At 45.7% G+C, this 16,119-nt stretch overlaps 1 long non-coding RNA gene across 1 annotated transcript; it reads left to right on the top strand.

Annotated features, from left to right (window-relative positions):
* The first annotated feature begins 3,147 nt into the window (after nt 1-3,147).
* Nucleotides 3,148-3,623, top strand: LOC140605266 (uncharacterized). The gene is made up of 3 exons (XR_012007966.1): nt 3,148-3,208; nt 3,326-3,400; nt 3,584-3,623. It is a non-coding gene; the product is annotated as an uncharacterized lncRNA (long non-coding RNA).
* The last annotated feature ends 12,496 nt before the right edge of the window (nt 3,624-16,119 follow it).

The raw sequence follows: 16,119 nt of genomic DNA on the forward strand, positions 1-16,119 counted from the left end.
TTGAAGCAAAGCAAGGGGTGGTGTATCAAGTGCTTCTTTTGTATCGCTCCTATCATCTTGGCCCCACACTGATTCCACCCACAACTAATTCATGCACCTCCTCCAAGCAGACACTGATCCATTCCATATCAATTGAACCTCCTCCTAAATATGGAATATGTATTTAGCTTCCTTCCTATATACTCTATGGCCTTGGTTAAGACCCTCAAATGGCCTTTTTGAAACTTAGACATGCATAGCCCAGAAATGTCAGGGAAATAATGTTCTATGGGAGAATCTTCAATCAATTGAGGATGTGAACTGCTGGTTAAAGTTTTTGTATACGTCTCAGAGTCCCTAGAAAGTTCTAGATTGAGGAGCAAGTATAATGATGGCCCAATTAATATTCATGATTTTCATATTTTCCATTCTTTTTGTTTCTGCACTCAATTTGGCCTAGTTATTTCCATCTGACTTATCATCCACTTTACCTATTCTTTTCAAATGTATCTGTTCTGCTTTGAAACCCATACAGATTATTCTTACATATGTGTTTTGTGTATTGCAGTTCTACAATCTCCACTTAAATATGTACTATGTTTTCCAGTGGTCTTGTAAATTCTCCATTTTGTCGTGCGCTCCTTTGAATATATTAATAACAGTTATTTCCATGTCAGTTTCTGAAAACTCCATCTGAATCATTTTGAGTCTGTTTCTTCTGTTTCCCTTCTTGGATTGGCCATGTGATCAAGTGTCCTCAAGCAAATGATGATATAAGTTTGAATGCCAGATATCATATATGAAAAATTATAGAGAGAAGATGAAGGAAGTTTCTGCATAATGTTTTTCTTTAAGAGAGGATTCCTTTTTGTTTACACTGAAGCATCGTGGTGGAGGAAAGGCTTCAGAATCTGGTTGATAAGTGAGTAGATTGAAGGCAAGCTTCGAGTTCTTGATGGCTGTTCACTTTGCTCCAAGTATGTGATCACTTAGGTTCCAAACAAAATCTCTAGAGTATTTTTACTTTAATGAAGTGTAATTTGCATAACATAATATTTTCCCATTTCAAGTGTACAACTCAGTGAGCTTAAATATATTCATGCACTTCTCAACCCTCACCACAATTCAGTTCAGAAACACCTCCACCCCCCCAAAAAAAGTTCCTTTGTGCTCATTTCAGCCAGTCCTGCTCCTACTTTGAGCCCCAAGTCTTGGGTCTTCACTGGAACTCTCTCCTAGGTGGCAGTCCCTGAACACAAATGATGTTACGTAGACCAGTAAGTCCATATGAGATCCTCCAAGCTTCTCACCTCAGTTTTCTCTTCCTTCCTAGCTGCTGACAATAAGTTGGCAGTAACTCTCAGGGAAAAGTGGTTTCTCCGATATATCCTTTGTCACTGGAGCATGATCTCTTTATCCCGCCTTACCTTCTTTCTTTCATTGTAGAGCTTCCCATGAGAAGGACATTGAAATAGGTACTTGGGAACTGCATAAGCCCCATTAACCCAGGAAACATTTAGGGGTGCAGTTGGTTAGCATCATACAATCCAAACCTGGATAGAGTTTTGAAAGTTATTATTTCAACAAATTGATTTAGAGATGAGGAATTGGGAAGTCATATAAAGAGCGTTTTTTGAGCGTGTTACTACTGATTGTATTTCTAACTTCCATATAATGTATGTTTTATATGCCTAGAGTAGTATCTGAATTTCTTTTTGTTCCTATCAGAATACAAGCATCATGATCCTGAGAACACTGCCTTCCCTGTGCTTTAACACTAAACAGGCATTCATTGCCTGAAAACAGGTAAAGCATGTTAGAGTTCCAGGAAGGATGTGGGTTGTGTCTGTTTGGCTTACTAATGTCCCAAGCACCTGTTTTGTGTTCAATTAAGAAAAAAAATAAAAAAAGAAAAGGAAAGCAACTGTTTTTGAACAAGTTTGATAAGTAGTTGACAGTGTTGCTAAACTGAGTGTGTGATGGGGTGTGGTGTGGGCGTGTGCATGTGTGCCTGCTTCCCCTGTGGAAGTCATAGTTTTTGGCTCTCATGCCTAGCTCTTTCTAACTTGGGCTTAGTAAGTGCTGGACTCTGCCCTGGAGGGCACTGAGATCTGAGAAGCGTACCTTGATGACCACTAGGAGGAGCCGTGGTGCTACTAAAACGCCTAAAAGAGGTGGTGGAGTAGGGCAGAGGAATGCTACAATGAATTAAGGGGACAGTGGTTGTCAACAGCTGCAATTTGGTGATGGTAGAGACCTCTTATTGTCCTAGCTGGGGGTGGGGATTGCACCTGGCATGTAGTGGATAGAGATCATGGATGCTGCTATCAGAGCCCACAACACAGAATTATCCAGAACAATGCTGCAATATCTCTGAGGTTGAGATGCCTTAGGCTAAACATTTAGGTGTAAATTTGGTACCAAAAAAGAAGGTGACCTGTAGACAGGTCAAGGACAGTAAAGTCATTCAGCCCAGGTTTTCCCCCACTCTCTTGCTGTCATTCACCTCTCCAACTGTTTGCTCCTGTCCCACAGGGACTGCTCATTGCCTAGCTGCCTCCTGCTCACTACATTGAACTGCCCCTCCGACGGAGAACACCTTCACAGGGATGGGGTTGCTGTATGGTCCCCCTCAAGGGGACTTATCATCACAGCTTGCTCCTAACATTCCTTCATGCATTTTAGTTGTCTGCAGCTGGTGCCTGTGGGAGACCCCACTGTGGTTCTTTTGTCCACAACTGAAGTAGCCAGGGGGGCGGCGGAGCACACATCAGAGATTCAGTGGAACCAAGATTTGAGAGGGATCTCCCTGCATTACTGAGGAGAAAGACGAGAAGATACAGAAAAGAGAAACTTGCCCAAATCTGAGAGTGGAGCCAAAACGAGGAGGAGGGAGGAGGTGGCCAGATGTGGGCCAGCCAAAACCCAGGGAGGCAGAGATATATTCCTGAGGCAAGAGATGTCCCATTCAAACTATCCCTAGATATTCCAAATTCCTTTGAAAACAGGAGAAATTAGCATGTCTTGAAAGGCACAAGGGCAGGAAATGAAGGAAGAGGAGAGGCCCAGCATGGGGAAGTCATTCTGGGCTGTGACATCACAGGCAGCGCACCTGTCAGGGCAGTGGAGAACTGCCGCCTACTTCTTACCACTGAGGACCAGACTGTGCCTGTCTCCACCATGGGCTCCGGGTTCCTCTGCTGTATGGTCCTCTGCCTCCTGGGAGCAGGTGAGTCCTTGGTCCAGCTGGCGTGATGCTATGATGCGTCCCTCAGCCTGTTCATCATGTGGCCAGCAAGAGCCTGCCATCTGGGACTGGTCTGAATTCTTCTCCTTTCCTTCTCAGCACCCCTGGACACAACAGTTTCCCAGACTCCAAGATACCTCATCGCGCACGTGGGATCGAAGAAGTTACTAAAATGTGAGCAAAATCTGGGCCATAATGCTATGTACTGGTATAAGCAAGACCTCAAGCAACTGCTGAACGTTATGTTTATCTACAACAATAAGGAACCCATTCTAAATGAATCAGTTCCAGGTCGTTTCTCACCTGAGACATCTGACAAATCTCATTTAAACCTTCATGTCAACTCCCTGGAGACAGGTGACTCTGCTGTGTATTTCTGTGCCAGCAGCCAAGACACAGCCCTACACACTCACTACACCCCTGTGCACAAACCCCCTGGCCCAGCCAGGAAGCTGTGGGGACTATATGTTCACATGAACCTAAGCTCCATTCACCACCACCCCCAATGCCCTCGTGAGATCTCTGAATGGAGTTTCCAATCTGTAGTACAGGCTGCCAACATCCCTGATGGGGCAGATCTACAATTAAGCTCTGACAAGTCTCACAGAAATCCATTTATCACCTAGAGCAATAAATTCACTGATGTTCTCAGGATTTCCAATAAATTTACTGAAGTACTCAGAATTTCAGAAAAAAGGAAGTACCTTGTCCCATGTGCTGAAGATCTTACATGGTGGAAGGAGCCATTCCTTGAATTTCTCTGCTGTACATTTGGATGCCAATGGTATAAACAGTATAACTGAATACACTATTCACTAAAAATATTCAATGAGCAAAAGCCTAAAGAGGAAAAAGAGATAAAGATAAAATATCTAAGATTGTAGGAATATTCAGATCATCACTGAGTCGCTGGATAGAAATCTCTTTGGAGAAGGATAAAAGTTCTGGCAACAGGTGAACTAGAAAGAATGTGTTGGGGATAAGCCCCAGGAGGGGTAGGCTTGTGCTCTGCAGACTCCCTCCTTTCCAGAAGGATGACCAGGGCCTCTCTTTCCAATTCAGATCCAGTGGCATCTTGAAGATTCCTGCCGCTCATGCCGTACCCAGGTGATGGAGGATATTATAGACCTTCAAAGGACTCTGGACACGAATCTCAAGGCAGTAGCTAGTCATGGGTCCTACCTGAAGCCAGGTAGCATGAGCACATTGGCATTTGATACAGCAGCACTGGTACAGTATGGATCAGAAGAGTGAGAGTGTGGGGATGGAATAGTCAATGAGGAGACGTCTAAAAGATTCTTCAGGGAAGATTATAAAGGGTTTCTGTGGGGCATTTTGGACAATATAGGTGGGACGCTCTGGGTTCTCTGTGCTCTTCTGAAGAACATTAGGTTTCAATCTGGCAGTTTCACTGTAGGATTTGCTAGATTTTATTTCAGTGTTGCCCTCCCTGTTACGGAGCCCTAGCATGTGGTCATTATTCCTAGGGCATAGAATTTTGGGGTCTCAGTGCAGAATCACAGCACATTCACCAACGTCTCTCATCCTAACTGGATCTGGATGCTGATGTCTTCTTGCTCGACATCTTCTGAAATCTCTGCTCAGCTCCCCAGCCCAGTAGAACCTGTGCTCTCTCAGCTTTGGACTCCCAGGCTGTGCATGCACATGAACATCAGAAAGTAGCCAAGAAGAAAGAGGATTTCCTTACACTCATGCTTAGAGTTCCTTTTCGGGACTTTGTGCCCCAAATCCAAGCCTTCTTGGGATCTTCAAGCCACATTTCACAATATTATATACAGACAGAGTTTATATCAATTTCCTTACCTGTTTCCCATTGTACCTCTTCACTGTTTCTTCCTGTGATTCGGGTCGTCCTTACATCATTTTCTGTCCATAGGCATATCCCTTATCCACATGACTTAAAAGCACTTTTCAGACTTTCACTTCTACCCCTTGAGTGGGAAAGGTTTGTTAACTATTGTTGTCAGGGCAACTGAGCCTTTAATTTCCACTTAGTGGTTAGGATATCAGTTTAAATAAATATATTGGTTGTTGTTGTTTTTTTTTTTTTTTTGTATCATTGGAGCTTTGCTTGGCAGAAGGCAAACAATACAGTAGAATTATATTTATTCATGTTTTAGCTCTATGCTTGTAGAATGGCCAATCTGTATCTCTTTGCCACAGTCATGTCCGGCATGCTAAGTGTAATAATAGCAATGCCAGCCTTTCCTCCAGGATTAATTTTGGGTTCTTGTCTAAGAACTAAATATCTCCACCAGTAATGAATCAGACATCCATTATCTACCTAACTTGTTCAAGAGGAGAATATCAACTGTGATCTTGTACCCCTCACAAAGCCACTGACTGACCCCTGCCCCCTCCCTCTGTCTTCCTCTCTGGAAAATGAACTATAGGCATGATCCACCTGCTACCACGGAGCTGGTTAGAAGCCTGCAATCGGGAAATATGCGACCTTGGCCCCAAGGAGACAATGTGGCTCTTTTGAAAATGCAGAGGTAGGGGGAGGGGAGGGCAGGGGAGTGAATAATGGAAGGATTGTGGAGTGAAGCATGGCATTGAGGCTCCATTTTTAGGTCTAGGGTGGGGGGGATTGGTTGCAGATTCCTCAAAGATACTAAACGATAATAATTTTCAAATTGATTCCCTTGGTCCTACACAGATAACTTGTGTTGTTCACCTTGAGCCTCCTGTTTGCTCTAAGCACAGGCAAGTACTATACCTTCAGTACTGGCGTGGGGGTTGGCTGATCCCTTGTCCCCTCAGCCCCCCTTCCCAGTGCCTGGTCCTTGCTGGCAGTACTACCTCAGAAGGAAGTACAGCCCTCCAATTCCCCTTTCCACTGATATGCACAGAAGGAATCAAGGGAGCTTAGACCCTGAGGGAAACAACGTTTTGGGTGAAGTCTGCAGGACTGAACAGGGAAGTAAGGAGGGCCTTGAGTGAATTAGGCTGTCCCTTAGCAGAGTCCTTTAATCTGCCTGTTGGAATGATGAGGGGATGGAGAGTCTGTATAATGAGGAAAGCAGCTAATAGCATGAGAGCAACTGGTAGAGGAATAGCTCAGCCCAGTCCATTTGAATTCACCTTCTCTCAGAATTTACAAAAGGTATGAAAGGGGAAGAAGAAATATCCTCTGGGGCTGGTGAAAAGGACAGGGACAGTGACATCACAGGCAAATCACCAACCAAAGCCCAGGAGACCAGAGCCCAGCCCCTTCCCCAGGACACCCTAGCTAGATGATGCCCACAACCTCTCTGACATGGGCTGCAGACTGCTGTGCTCTGTGGCTCTCTGTCTACTGGGAGCAGGTGAGTCTCACATTCCAGATGTTGCCTTGGGACCTCAAGCAGTGTCCCTTTGGTTGCATCAACACTCTTCTTTCGGGGCTTTGTCTGATTTTGTTCCTTTCTTTCAACAGTCCCCATGGACACTGGAATTACCCAGACCCCCAAACACCTGGTAACAGGGCCTGGGAGGAGAGTGACCCTCAAGTGTTAACAACATCTGGGACATGATGCTGTGTACTGGTATCAGCAGAGCGCTCAGAAGCCACCGAAGCTTATGTTTGCCTACAGATATAAGGAACTCATTGAGAATGAGCCTGCCTCCGGTCGCTTCTCACCTGAGTGCCCAGACAGCTCCAGGCTCTACCTTCACGTGGACGCCCTGGAGCCCGATGACTCTGCCTTGTATCTCTGTGCTAGCAGCAGGGACACAGCCCCACACAGCCAACCTCTCCCCGTGCACAAACATCCTGGGTCTAGCAGGGGGGCCCTTGGGCAACCAAAACTAGCTCAACATCTCCTGTAGGGCCCCAGACAGAGATCCCAGAACCTCATGCAGGCTGTGTACTCAGGGGTCGCTGCAGTGCTGAGTGCCCATTGCAGACACCCACAGCCTGGGGCCTGGCTCAGCCTTCTTCCAGTCTGTGCCCAGCTGCATGCAAGCCAGAGGGTCCAGCTCCAGTTGCTCCAAGCAGCCTCCAGGAGGCACATGGCCCTGGGGAATGTTTCAGGGGCCACTTTACACTCTGGCCACAGCAGTGCTGCCATGACCCCTGCCCACAGGCACCTTCCTCTGACTATTCCTTCCACCCCAGTGAGACCCTGGACCTCAGCCCCTGTCCCAGCTCCAAACAGGCTGAGCCCTTTTCCAGAACACCTCCTCCCCTCACCACCCAGCTCAGTCAGTTCCTACCCCTGAAGACAATTGTTTCCTCCCCAGATTTGGATCATTCTTTCCAGGTCATTGTCTGCTACATGTCCCGGGACTGAGCTCCCCAAGAGCTTCTCTTCCTCTCAGCTGTGACACCTTCAGGCCTAATTTTCTTTCCTTCTGTCACTCTCATACTAATTCTTCAGGTCTTCACATCCTGCATTATCAGCCACAGAGTCCTCTGCCCCAGGATTGTTGCTCACAATAGGCAATAAGACTGGAAGGGCCCCTGACATTTCAGAGCAGGACTGCATCCTTGGGGCTGTCCTTGCCGAACCCCAGGATTTCTGGCATTGCCCCTTGCCATGGTCCTCCATTCTGCACAGGCTAGCAGACACCATGGGCTGAGCAGACCCCTGTGTCCTGGGGAGTCAGATGCCTGCACTGACACAGAGGCTCCCTCCTCTCTCCTGTAGGGGGCGCCCCAGTGGGTGTAGCAGGAATCCATGGGGTGCAGAGGCCTGAGCTAGGAGAACACTCATTCCTGCCCTGACTCTGCCATGGATATCTGGCTCTTGTATGGGATTATATTTAGTGTCTTGCAAGCAGGTGAATCCTTGGGAATTTCTCATCTTGGACTTACCTGAGGCTCTTCTAAACCATTTCCTTATTCAATCTCTGGCTTCTTTTTCCTCCCACAGGACACACAGAACCTGAAGTCAAACAAATTCCCAGCCACCTGGTCACAGATTGGGGGATGAGAGTTATCCTGACGTGTGACCCCATCTCTGGTCACTTATACCTCCATTGGTAGAGGCAGATGCTGGGGCAGAAAGTGGAGTTTCTAATTTTTTTCTACAAGGATACTCTCTTGGAGAAGTCCTAAATATTCAAGGATCAATTCTCAGCTGGATAATCCTGATGCATCATTGTCCACTCTGGAGATCCAGCCACAGAGCTGGGAGACTCAGCCATGTACCTCTGGGCCAGCAGTGTAGCCACAGGCTTGCCAAGACACCTACAGCCTGCACACAAACCCTCATACTTCTGCCTCTTTCTAGCTCCCAGATTCCTTTCCGACTGGACTTGATTTTTCAGCCGTCTCTAAATACACATGTCTGAATTTAAACCACCAAAAGAGGATATCTCTGGCATGACTGACCAGGGCGCATGTTTTGCAGTATCTTCATATATACTCTCGGGTTATTGTGGGCTCCAAAGTTGGGAGAGTTGCTTCCCAGGAAGCCACCATCAAGTGACCTAGGTTCTCTCTTTACCTCCTTCTGTATCTTGGATTTTGTTTTGCGTTGTTTGGGTAGCTTAGAAATAAATCATTTTAATTCATAGAATGGAGAAGTGATTACCAAGGAATGACTTTGATATTTGTATAAATGTATAGAGTACTTCCAAGATAAATCTTAAGGAGGATATGCGAGTCAACACAAGGGCCTGAATTGTCAGTGATGTCTTCCCAGTAAGTCCCTTATGCATTACTTGGCGTGAGAATGTTAAGGGAACAGCAAAGATGGAGTCCATTATTGGGACCCCACTTCAGGCTAACAGTGGTCTAGACCAGTAAGAGAATCATCAGAATAAGGCTGGGATTGCGGGATCAGAATTTAGCAGCAAAACCCAAACAGCATCTAGAAGGGAACAGGAATGGATCAGTCCCCCAAACTTGACATGGGGCTGTCAGAGTCACTGTCTTGCTTTTGAATAAAACCCCGGTGTTTTTGATGAGTTGGAACAAGAAAGGTAGAGGGAAGACTTCAAAACAAAAGAATGGATTTCCTTATAATAAGTCAGAATGAGATCAAGCATTGATTGGAGGGGAAAAGTCTTGAGCAGAGCTTATCACACAGACACAGGAAATATTCATTTACTCAATTACATCCATGGCAGCACCACCATTAAGGGGTAGAGAATGACTGTCTCACTGATTTGAGGTCTCAGAAATTTTCAGACTAAAGGATCCCATTTTAGTGCTAAGGAAATGAAATCATGGGTTTATAACCATGAGGTCCAATTTCTTTACACATACGGATCTCTCAGATGCATCTGTCTTTATGAATGAAAAAAGAATGTACTATAATTTTGGCTAAGGGGCTGCTCAGAACTGATACCTGTGGAGCTGGGGTCATATGCTCTAGGATGTGCTATGACTGAACAAACACCTAAAATATGGGACTATGGTCACAATCCATGAGTCCAGAAGCCATTGGTGGGATTAGGATGGGTATCCTCCTCACAGCTCCCAGTGACCCAGTTTTAATTTCAAACATCATTTTCCTGTACTAAAAGTCCCTAGATAAGAGGTTGTGATTCCTCAGTAGAGGGAGGCGCATGGTGGATGCTTCCACCATGGGACATGGTAAAGATTCCAGTGAACCTGAAGTATGAGAATACCTGGTCATTAGGGGCCCCTTTTACTCCGATCCAGTTGTAAGGATGGAGGTATTTATCTTATTATCATGAGGAGATAGAGTTTCTGCTACACAGTGGAAATGGGAAAAGTTCTACCTGGAATTCAGGGAACTAATTCAAGCATCACTTGGTGCCTAAATTCCTGGTGATAATGACAATTTTGCAGTTGCAACCATCCTAGTCTGACAATAGAGGCACCTAAGGGGACTGAAACCCACAGAGATGAATGTCTAGATCATCTCAACAAGCAAATGACTTAGAACACTAAAGTGCTAAGCAAAGTTGGAGAAATTATATAATTGGTGATGAAGGAGATAATAAACATCAGTTATCGCTTTGAGTACAGCACCCCCACAGCCCTAAACCTGTGCTTGGAGGGATTGCAGCTGGCCACCACCTGAAGACCTTGGTATTTGGACTTGAAGCAAAGCAAGGAGTGGACTGTATCCAGTGCCTCTTTTGTATCACTTGTATCCTATCATCTTGGCCCTACACTGATTCCAGCCACAACTAATTCATGCACCACCTCCACCCATTCAATAAAGATTGAACCTCCTCTTAAACATGGTCCATGTATTTAGCTTCCTTCCTGTATACTCTGTGGCCGTGATTGAGACCCTCAAATAGGCCGCTTGAAACTTAGACATGCACAGCCAGAAACATCAGAAGTTATTGTTCTATGAGACAATTCTGAATCAGGAGGATGAGAACTGATGGATGAAGCTTTCGTAGTTGTCTCAAAGTCCCTTGAAAGTTGTAGATTGAGGAGCAACCACTTATCTATAAAAATGGCCCAATTAACATTCTAATTTTTCACATGTTCCACGCTTTTTCTTTCTGTACATGATTTGGCCTAGATATTTCCATTTGACTTATCTTCCACTTACCTACTCATTTCAACTCTATTGGTTCTGCTTTTAAAACCATACAGATTTACCTTAATCGTAGGTGTTTTGTGTATTTCGACTCTACAATCTCCACTTAAGTATTTACTATGGTTTTCAGTTGTTTACTAAAATTCTCCATTTTGTCGGCCACTTTGTAGAACATATTAATAACAGTTATTTCCATGTCAGTGTCTGAAAACTCCATCTGAATCATTTTGGGTCTGTTTCTTATGTTTCCCTTTTGGTTTTGGCCATGTCATCCTGTCCCCTCAACAACAGATGATATGTGTTTGAATGCTGGATATTTTATATGAAAAATTTTAGAGAGGAGATGAAGATTACGGATCATGTATTCTTTTATAGAGACGATTCCTTTTTGCTTACACTATGATATCTTGGTAGGGGCAAGTGTTCTGAATCTGGTTGGTAAGTGAGTTGAATTTAAACTAAACTTCAGGTTTATTGATGTCTGTTCAACTTTCCTCCTAGTATGTGATCATTTAGGTACCAAATGAAACTTGCAGAGTATTTTTACTTTACTAAAGTGTGATTTGCATGACATAATACTTACCCGTTTCAAATGTACAACTCAGTGAGTTTAAATATACTTATGCACTACTTAACTACCACCACAAGCCAGTTCTGAAACATTTCCACCCCCTCCCCCAAAAAAGTCCTTTTGTGGCATTTTCAGTCAATCCCCGCTCCTACTTGAGCTTGTGCTTAGGTCTTACTGGAACTCTCTCCTAGGTGGCAGTCCCTAAACGCAAACGCTATTACCCAGACCAGTCAGTCCCTGTGACATCCTACAAGCTTCTCACACCTCAGTCTTCTCTTGCTTTTTAGCAATGTGAACAAAATCTGGGCCATGATGCTATGTACTGGTATTAGCAAGACCTCAAGCAACTGCTGAACGTTATGTTTATCTACAACAATAAGGAACTCATTCTAAATGAATCAGTTCCAGGTCGTTTCTCACCTGAGACATCTGACAAAGCTCATTTAAACCTTCATGTCAACTCTCTGGAGACAGGAGACTCTGCTGTGTATTTCTGTGCCAGCAGCCAAGACACAGCCCTGCAAAGTCACTACCTCCCTGTGCACAAACCCCCTGGCTCAGCCAGGCAACTGTACACCAGGACTACATGTTCACCTGACCCTGAGGCCCCTTTCACTCCCAGTGAGCTCCCTGACTGGAGTTTCTTATCTCTAGTACAGGCTGCCCACATCCTTGATGGGGCAGATCTACAGTTATGCTCTGAGAATCCTTACATAATTCTACTTATCAGCCTAAAGAGGAAAAGCAGATGAAGATAAAAATATCTAAGATTGTAAGGATATTCAGATCATCACCGAGTTTGCTGGATAGAAATCTCTTTGAAGAAGCATGAAAGTTCTGGCAACAGGTGAACTGGAAAGAAAATGTTGAGGATAAGCACCAGCAGGGGTAGGCTTGTGCTCTGCAGACTCCCTCCTTTCCAGAAGGATGACCAGGGCCATTCTTCTCAATTCAGATCCAGTGGCATCTTGAAGATTCCTGCCGCTCCTGCCGTACCCAGGTGATGGAGGATATTATAGACCTTCAAAGGACTCTGGACATGAATCTCAAGGCAGTAGCTAGTCATGGGTCCTACCTCAAGCCAGGTAACATCAGCACATTGGAATTTGGTACAACAGCCTTGGTACAGTACAGATCAGAAGAGTGAGAGTGTGGGGATGGAATAATCAATGAGGAGACGCCTAAAAGATTCTTTAGGGAGCCCTGGCATGTGTCATTATTACTAATGCATGGCCTTTTAGGGGTCTCAGTGGAGAATCACAGCACGTTCACCACTGTTTCTCATCCTAGCTGGGTCTGAATGCCAGTGGCTTCCAGCTCCACGTCTTCTGAAGTCTCTGCTCTGCTCTCCAGCCTGGTAGAACCTGTCTTCTCTCACCTTCTGGACTCCCACGCTGTGCATGCCCATCAGGATGTGGCCAAGAAGAGAGGATTTCCTTACACTCACTCTAAGGTTTCCTTTTCAGGACTCTGTGCCCCAAACCCAAGCTTTCTTGGGATCTTCAAGCCACATTTGCCATTATTATTATTATATACAGACATTGTTTATATCAATTTCCTTACCTGTTTCCCACTGTACCTCTTCAGTGTTTCTCCCGTGATTCGGGTTGTCCTTACATCATTTTCCTTCCACGGGCACATCCCTAATTCAGGTCACTTAAACTCACCTTTCAGCCTTTCACCTCTACCCCTTGCTTTGGGAAAGGCTTATGTTAATTATTATTCTTAGGGCAACTGAGCCTTTCACTTCCCCTTAGTGTTCCAGGTATCGGTTTATATTAAATTGTTATTTGCAATCCTTAGAACTCTAATTTTGGAAGTCAAACCATGCAAAACAATTTTTATTTATTCATATTCTGCTCTTTCCTTATAGAACAGATAAGTGACTCTTTGCTACAATGGATGTCTAGCATATTAGTAACAATCCTAGCCTTTCCACTACTGTTAGTATTGGATTCTTGTCTATAAATGGGATTATCTCCAGATTTAGTGAATTGGAGGTCCATTAGATACCTAACTCATTCAGGGGAAGAATATCAATTCCTTTGCTTAAATTCTAATTTCTATACCTTTACTTTTTTTGTTTTAGTGGCCACCCTGAAAATACTTAAACTTTATTACATTAGAAAAATGAGTAGAGGCCTAATGTCCTAGGTAAATGGATGAAAGGCCATGTTGCTGCCTCTTTTTTTGTTTCAGATGCTTCCTTCCTTTTCACACCTGCATACATCTTGTACCCCTCACAGAGCCACTGACCCTCATCCCCTGTCCTCTCTTCTGTTGAATGAGGAATAGGCATCCTTTAAACTGATACCATTGGGCTGGTAAGAAGTCTGCAAACTGGGATAACTGCTGCCTTGCCCAAAAGGAGGCGCTGGGGCTCTTTTGAAACTCTAAGGCTGGGGTGAGTGGTGGGAAGAGTGAATAGTAGAAAGATTGTTGAGGGAAGCAGGGCATTGGAGCTTCATCCTTAGGTCCAGTGGGAGCATTGGTTGCAGATTCCTCAAAGATAGTAAATGTATATCATTTTTAAATTGATTTTCCTAGTTCGTTTCCCAGAGTTAGGAGTCTTTCATGTTCTGTCTCCTTTTCTGATATTTCCCACTTATTTTTTCTCCTTTCCCCTTTATTCCCTTTCACTATGAACTAGGGGTGGTGGGAGGAAAGGTGGGCGGGGAGTGAGGGTGACTGGGTGACAGGCACTGAGGTGGGCACTTGACGGGATGAGCACTGGGTGTTATTCTATATGTTGACAAATTGAACACCAATAAAAAATAAATTTATTAAAATAAATAAATAAATAAATAAATTGATTTTCCTTTGTTTTACATGGATGACTTGTGTTGCTCTCCTTGAGCATCTGGTTTGCTCTAAGCCCAGTCATGCATTTTACCCTCAGTACTGGGGTGGAGGTTGGATGATCCCTTTTCCCCTCAACCAGCCTTCCCAGTGCCTGGCTCTTCGCTGGCAGCACAGTCCTGCCTATTTTAATGGAGGGCACTGGCTCCAAGTGGAAGCACTCTCTTCGAAGTCCCCTTTCCACAGATATGGACAAAAAGGCTCAGTGGGGCTTAGATCCTGAAGAAAACGACATTTTAGGTGATGTCTACACAGTTGAAATGGAAGGAAGGAGCTCCCTTGAAGCAGATATAGTCTCTCCCTTGAACAGTGCCCTTTGAGCAGGGCCTTAGAAGGAACGGGGATGGAGAGAGAATCTGGATAAGGAGGACAGAAACTAATAGCATGAGAGCAACTGGCAGAGGAATAGCTCAGCCCAGTCAGTTTGAATTCACCTTCTATCAGAATCTACAAAGGTATGAAAGGGGAAGAAGAAATATCCTCTGGGGCTGGTGAAAAGGACAGGGACAGTGACATCACAGGCAAATCACCAACCAAAGCCCAGGAGACCAGAGCCCAGCCCCTTCCCCAGGACACCCTAGCTAGATGATGCCCACAACCTCTCTGACATGGGCTGCAGGCTGCTGTGCTCTGTGGCTCTCTGTCTACTGGGAGCAGGTGAGTCTCACGTTCCAGGGGCTGCCCTGGACCAAAACATAGTCCTTGTGGCCACAGCAACACTGTTCTTTCTGGACTTTGTCTGATTTTGACCTTTCTTTCAACAGTCCCCATGGACACTGGAATTACCCAGACCCCCAAACACCTGGTAACAGGGCCTGGGAGGAGAGTGACCCTCAAGTGTGAACAACATCTGGGACATAATGCTGTGTACTGGTATCAACAGAGCACTCAGAAGCCACCAAAGCTCATGTTTGCCTACAGTTACAAGGTACTCGTTGAAAATGAGACTGCTTCTGGTCGCTTCTCACCTGAGTGCCCAGACAGCTCCAAGTTCTACCTTCACATGGACGCCCTGGAGCCCAATGACTCTGCCTTGTATCTCTGTGCTAGCAAAGAAACACAGCCCCACACAGCCAACCTCTCCCTGTGCACAAACCTCCTGGGTCTAGCAGGGGGCCCTGGGGACAACGAAGACTAGCTCAACACCTCCTGACTAGCTTTCATCCCCAGGCAGAGATCCCAGAACATTATGTTGTCCACTCAGTGGCTGCAGCAGTGCTGAGTGCCCAGCGCAGACACCCACAGCCTGGGGCCTGGCTCAGCCTTCTTCCAGTCTGTGCCCAGCTGCATGCAAGCCAGAGGGTCCAGCCCCAGTTGCTCCAAGCAGCCTCCAGGAGGCACATGGCCCTGGGGAATGTTTCAGGGGCCACTTTACACTCTGGCCACAGCAGTGCTGCCATGACCCCTGCCCACAGGCACCTTCCTCTGACTATTCCTTCCACCCCAGTGAGACCCTGGACCTCAGCCCCTGTCCCAGCTCCAAACAGGCTCAGTCTTTTTCCAGAACACCTCCTTCCCTCACCCTGTGGCTCCATCAGTTCTGTCCACTGAGGACAACACTTTCCTCCTCAGATTCATATCACTCTTCTCTGGGTCCGAGTATTAAATCTTCAGGCTCAAAACTGTAAGTCAGAGAGTCAGTGCCTCTGGGCTGTAGCTCCATGTGTCTGTGAAAGAGGAGATCGGATCCTGCCAGTCTGCTCAGATCATCATCCTTGGCCTCGCTGGCCTGAAGCTCTTCTTCTCCAAGGGTGCTTCTACAGCTGCAGTATTTGCCTTGGGGCCTGCGGGCCTGCCCACTCCAATGCAGGCAATGGGTTGAGCCCTGGGCATCACATGTGTATGGTGGTACTAAGGCTTCCCACTCAGGCCTGTGGGGGTGCTCTTGAATCTGAGGGTACCTCCCAGGACTGTGACCAGATGCCCCTCTGGGAGAGCCCTCCCCTCCCCCTGCCCCTGCCCCTGCCCCAGACAGCAGACTCTTTTCC

This window comes from Canis lupus, chromosome 15, assembly GCF_048164855.1.
Source record: "Canis lupus baileyi chromosome 15, mCanLup2.hap1, whole genome shotgun sequence".
Lineage (NCBI taxonomy): Eukaryota > Metazoa > Chordata > Mammalia > Carnivora > Canidae > Canis > Canis lupus.